We start from the raw sequence: 6,624 nt of genomic DNA on the forward strand, positions 1-6,624 counted from the left end.
TTGCGTTTGCGCTTGTGTTTTTGGTTTTGCGTTTGTGTTTTTTGATATTCGTTTGTGTTTTGTGATTTGCGTTTTTGATTTTGCATTTGTGTTTTTTGATATTCGTTTGTGTTTTATGATTTGCGTTTGTGATTTGCGTTTGTGATTTGCGTTTGCGATTTTGGTTTTGCAATTGTGTTTTTTGATATTCGTTTGTGTTTTATGATTTGCGTTTGTGATTTGCGTTTGCGTTTTTAGTTTTGCGTTTGTGTTTTTTGATATTCGTTTGTGTTTTGTGTGATTTGCGTTTGCGTTTTGCACCTCAGGGCCACTGTACTAAACTCCCCTTTGATTGGTTCAAGCCTCCTGTGGAGCTTTAAACACAGAGAGAGAGGATGTGCAGAAATAATGTTGTCTCTAATATTGCTTACTATATCTTTAAAGGTGAATCTATCCATCTAGCAGTTGTTAGAGATATATGGAGCTCATCCAGAGACGCTCGGCACTCATTTATCTCGGGCACCAAAACTCAGATTCACCCTCGTCTTTCTGTGCTGAACTTCCTCTGCCGTCCATGATCTTTCCTCACTCTGTTATTCAGCTGTTCACTTACTTCAAATTATGTTTAATGAGTAAATAGTGTTGAAGTTTTTTTTAATCCATTACCTTGTGATTTGAACTGAAAGCATATTTGAGTGCTCCATAAATAAAAAAGGAAGTTGCACAGTAGTATTAGTAGTACTATCTCGTCTGTTTAGTCCATATTGCATGTCTTCTGTTATGAGACTCTAACACTGAATTATTTTCCCATTAACATTAATAGTCTTGTTTCTTCTTAGAAATGTTGATTTTCGAGCATTTGTATCCATTATACGGTTTCTCTGTTACTCAGTTAAAACAATGTTAAATCGTCTCTCGGCTAATTCCAGGTGATTCACAGCAACGTTTTGTGTCTCTGTTAACAAACGGATAAAAACAATAAAATGAAAGTAGCTGTAATTGTGAAAAGCACCTTAATGTGCTCATAATCTCAACGTCAGTGACACATTTTGTGGAACGTGTCGCTGTCGTTTTAGAAAATAAAGTGATTTTAACTGCTTGTGTTGCGGTTGTGTTACTTTTACTTTTCCGCGCATTTTCTTTCCCGTTCCACACGAGAGGCTCACAGCTGTATGGGATTTTGACACTTTACTGTTTACTGTTTACTGTTTACTGTGGTGAACGTGGAATTACTCCGGCGGGAATCAAACATTTTGGTAACAGCCTTTCACGAAACTGGAACTTAAGTGCTTATTATGTAAAACATGCGACAAAAAAAAACTGACATTCCTGCTTCAATAGCATGAGTGGGGTCAGACTAGGTGATATTTAGTGGTTGACAATAATCCATCGGGTTAAAAACAAAAAACCTAGTTTTGCACTGTTTTTCTGAAGCATTTTCACAAGCTGTGCTGTTTTCATTTAGTTTGCTGAATGGTGACAACCGCACAAGCTGGTGGCACGTCCCGAGGCACCAAGCCTAAATGTAATAGGACTTCAGAAGCATCCTACTTCTCCGCAAAGTGTTCTAATCTTGGCTGCACAGTGCAGCACAGGGTTCTACACAAACTTCCAGCCTCAGAGGATTTAAGTGTCCAGTGGTATTAGACGACTGACCGTAAAAAAAGACGCGAGTGACGTCATGTTTCCAGTCCAGGCACTGTTTACCAGTTAGCTCCGTTAGCTCCGTTAGCTGCGTTAGCTCCTTTAGCGCCGTTAGTGCGCCTACAGTCCAACCGGAGCGGTCTGTTTATTAAAACGAAAAAGAGCAGCGCTACAAATAACCAGCGTACCTGTGTTACTGCGTATGTGTGCCTCTGTTTTCAAAGTTTAGCGTTACTTTAGAGACTCATTTTAACAATCGGGAGTCGCGTAAAAACATGACGTCACGTGTGTTTCTTTCCGCTCAGTCATCATGGAAATACGTCATGCGTCAATGTGCGTTAATGCGTCATCTGGCAATGTGCCAGCTCGAGTCGGCAAATGATGGCTTTTCCAAATGCTAATTGCTGCTAGCTGCCGTTAGCCTCAGTGATGGTGACGTAGTTTCCCGTGTCTCATTTGCATATTTAAAGAGACAGGCACTCAAAAGTGATTTGTTCAGGGTAATTGAACTGCTGTGGTGCTTCATCTCTAAGGTATTTTGACCAAAGCATGTCACAGACCTGTTCATAAGAACACCAGGGAAGTCTTGATTCTTCTCAGAAATGACATTCCTGCTTCAATAGCATGAGTGGGGTCAGACTAGGTGATATTTAGTGGTCGACAACAATCCATCGGGCTAAAAACAAAAACCTTTTTCTGAAGCATTTTCACAAGCTGTGCTGCTTTCATTTAGTTTGCTGAACGGTGACAACCGCACAAGCTGGTGGCACGTCCCGAGGCACCAAGCCCAATCTGGGCTACAGCGCAAAACAGTCTAAATTTAATAGGACTTCAGAAGCATCCTACTTCTTCTTCTTGTGGCGGTCGGACGGCTCTGAGGAACAGAAACATCTGTACCTTACGTGAGATGATCTCCACATCTGGCCCCAGAGTCCCGATTGTTTCAGGGGCGTGGACATGCACCGACAGCTGCGCCCAACCGCTCTCGCAGATGGTTCTCATGGGCCAAGTGTCTGGCTGGTTTGTTAGGCGTGGGGTTGGCTGATCTTTGATCCTGCAGCGGTGCTGACTGCAGTGTTATTGTGCAGGAGGGCAATGCAGAGAGGAGGCGCGCACACAACGGAAGCACGGCAACCTCACAGAAGGGCCTGTGGTGCGCTGCGGTGAACAAAAAAAAAAACGGGGCACGGGTAAACTGGCTTCAGCTGTGGAAAAGAGGACTTTGGAAACCACCCAGCGTCTCCGTCCACATCCAGGCACTCTGTGTTGGTATAAAGAGGAAGTAAACACATAAGTATAGAATACAACCTGGTGATTTACAGTTGCACCGTTACGTCTGAGTGTCGTCCTTTTTATGCGAACTCCTCTACAAGTTTGGAATAAACCTTAACAACAATAACGAGCAATAAAAATATGCGCGCTAATGTATATGCTTTAGTCGTTTTTCACGCTGAAATGGTTTTTCCGTCGTATATCACCGCTGAGTGGTGTAGCACATTGTGGCATGAAAGAAACCAAATGTCGTAAATAAAGTTTTTTTTTTCTTTTCCACAGCAACGAGGGGGGAGAAGTTTACCCTTCTGTTGACATGATCGCTGTGCCTGAGCTACACGTGGCTGAAGTCGAACCTCTTTGAACCTCGACGAACATCCTGCGTCTCCCAGGGCTAGAAACGCTCAGATCGTCCCCCGATGGGAACGCGACAGGCTCTGCGCGCCAATCATTATGTTTCTGCAGAGACGGTATTTTAGGAGGAGGAGGAAGAAGAAGAAGACGTGCACGACCAGGCCCCGAGCTTTCGAAAATAAACATGGCATTTATGGACCGGAAAAGGCTGTGTGAGGAGCTGTGCCGCTCCTGCTTCCTCCCTCATCCAGCCTGGGCCTGGTCTACTTACTGCAGAGTCACATCAGCAGCAGTAGTTTTACATCCCTCCACCGTCATGGTGGAAGATACCATTTATTTTGTTCAAAAAGAAGTCACCTGCGCCTTTTACAAGTACAATGAGACACGCGAAAAGACTCATTTAAAACTTTATAGCATGCTTTTTGACCTCCGCCAAGGAGGTATACATTTTCTTTCTCTGTCTGTTAGCAACATAACTCGAAAAGTCGCAGACGGATTTGGACTTAATTTTCAGGAAATGTCTGCAATGGGACCAGGAACAAGTGATTACATTTTGGGCGTGATCTGTAGATGCTATCACTATTTTCATCCCTATTTTGTGGGGGCTGAGCTGCCTTAGCGGAGGTCTGCGCTCTCTGAGTGCTTTTCTAGTTGAAATTTTCGTTTCTGAAAGTGTTATTTCTACCTTATATATGTCAAATGTTTTTGTATTGTTTATTGTATATCGTTTTCCAGTACTTCTTGTATTCGTCACTTGCTGTAATAATGTGAATCCCCCCCCCCAGTGTGGGATCAATAAATTCTAAGATAATCTAGTACAATGAGACATAAGATAAGAGGGAATAAGACTCGTACAGGTTATACATTTTAGGGAAAGAAAATGTAAAAATATGATCATTCTGATAAAATGAAATTTCTCTTCTTTACAAGGTTGGAATATTTGTCACAGATTGGGAGCCTCGTGTTTTTGAAAGCTACATAAAGCGAGGTGGAAGATGAATGAATCAGCACTTTTTGTTGTTGTCGTGGACTCACGTCATTCCTCCCTAAAACATTTCAGAATGGCATGCTGTACAAAGCGGAGTTCACGAGTTGTCTCGACTGCCTTTGTGTTCCGCTTAGACATAGAATCGAAGCGCATTCAGCCAGTGCTGTGTTTGTGTTTTTACTCCTCTACTCGTCCTTGTAATTCCTGTGAGTGAAACACCAGTGAAACACCTGGCTCCACTCACGATCAGGCCAAAACAGATAAAAACTAAAGAGAGGGACTATTGGCGTAATATCCATGAGGAGCAAATGTGAGTGTCCACTTGGTGCGGTTTCTTCTTTTGAACAGGAGTGTGGTTTTATTCTCTTTTGTTCTTCGTTGGCCTGGTTTGAATCGAACAGTGATTTTTGGTCCTGTGGTCGGTTTTAAGAATTTTAAGAATCTTATTATTTGCAGAATAACAATAACTAGGACCAATCGTGGGACTCACAGTCATGAAACGGCCCTCGCCCCACGCAACTCAGGGACTGTGCGAAATGTCATGTAGTTCTGTTTACGTTAAAGATGTCAAAAAGTGGAATTTTAAAGTAGTTGTCCTGGCATTTTAACGTCAAATTTTGATGTATAGAAAATCCTCCGATAACTTTTATTCGTTAACTAGTCGAGAACATATGGACCGAGATTGACGCGGCTAGCTCAAACGAGCTAGGACGAGTTCGGTCAAATGCATAGGCTAGCCATTTTTTTTGTTTTTTCCAAAATGGCTGACTTCTGGGTGGGCGGAGCTAAGGGAAGTACATTAGAAATTTGTTTGGAATGATGAGTGCAACAAGTGTACCAAGTTTGGTTGAAATCGGAACAACTATGTGCGACTTGGACACAAAATTTAGCATATAACGCAATTTTGGCCACTTTCTCTCATGTCAAAAATTCATCCCAACCCGGCAAGTTTTGTCTGACCATGACCTGACTTCTGAGGGGGGCGCTATAGAGCCCTGGGGCACATAATAATATAACAAATTCCCTTGTAGTTTCTTATCAGTTTTCCCTTTTCAACCCCGTGTTTAATTTGAATGTTTTGCTTCCTTTTATGGAATAACAAGGACCTTTGTAATCAAATGAGTGCAGAAAAAGAGGAGATGTTATCACGTAAAACGCCTCAGTCGTATCACAAATAGCACAGCGAGTGTATTATATAACAGGCAAAGACTTTTAATTTAAAAAAAAAAGCCTTTAAAGCAGTGCTCGGTCATTTCAGGACATGTAGTTCTGTTTACGGTAAAGCTGTCAAAAAGTGGAATTTTAAAGTAGTTGTCCTGCCATTTTAACGTAAACTTTGTCGGAGAATTGAGGCCACACCTTTTGATGTCGAGAAGATCCTTTGATATATTTTAATCATTAACTTTTATAGAACATATGGACCGAGATTGACGCGGCTAGCTCAAACATGCTAGGATGAGTTTGTTCAAATTGCCATTTTTGTTTTTTCCAAAATGGCCGACTTCTGGGTGGGCGGAGCTAATGGAAGTGCATTGGAAATTTGTTTGGAATGATGAGAGCAACAAGTGTACAAAGTTTGGTTAAAATCGGAACAACTATGTGCGACTTGGACACAACATTTAGCATTCAACGCAATTTTGGCCACTTTCTCTCTCTTGCGTCAAAAAGCACACATTCAGGGCTCTATAGCGCCCCCAGAAGTCAGGTCATGGTCAGGCAAATATCGTCAGATCGGGACAAATTTTTGACACAAGAGAAAGAGAGTGGCCAAAATTGCGTTAAATGCTAAATTTTGTGTCCATGTCGCACATAGTTGTTCCAATTTTAACCAAACTTGGTACACTTGTTGCTCTCATCATTCCAAACAAATTTCATATTTGTGATCGTGTTCATAATAATATAATAAACTCCCTTATAGTTTCTTATCGTATCGTTTTCCCTTTTCAACAACATGTTTAATTTGAATGTTTTGCTTCCTTTTATGGAATAACGAGGACCTTTGTAATCAAAAGAGTGAAGAAAAAAGAGGGGATGTTATTATGTAACACGCCTCATATCACAAATAGCTTACAGAGTGTATTATATCACAGGCAAAGACTTTTAATTCTAAAATAAAAGCCCTGTAAAGCAGTGCTCGGTCATTTCTGCACCACAGCCTGTGTGTGTTTTTTTTTTGTTGTTGTTTTTTATAGCGTGCAGTGCAGTGAGCTGTAATCAAGTCACCAGACAATAGCAGCCCGCCTGCAGGCCCGACCTCACACTGGATCCTTCCAGTAAACACTTATTTTCCACATTGTAGTGAATCTGGGAGCTTCACACAGTGATGACACCGTTTTTTTTTACGACTTACAACTTCGCAGCAGCCTCTAAAGATGATTCACCGTGAT

Source organism: Microchirus variegatus, assembly GCF_963457635.1.
Source record: "Microchirus variegatus genome assembly, chromosome: 3".
Classification (NCBI taxonomy): domain Eukaryota; kingdom Metazoa; phylum Chordata; class Actinopteri; order Pleuronectiformes; family Soleidae; genus Microchirus; species Microchirus variegatus.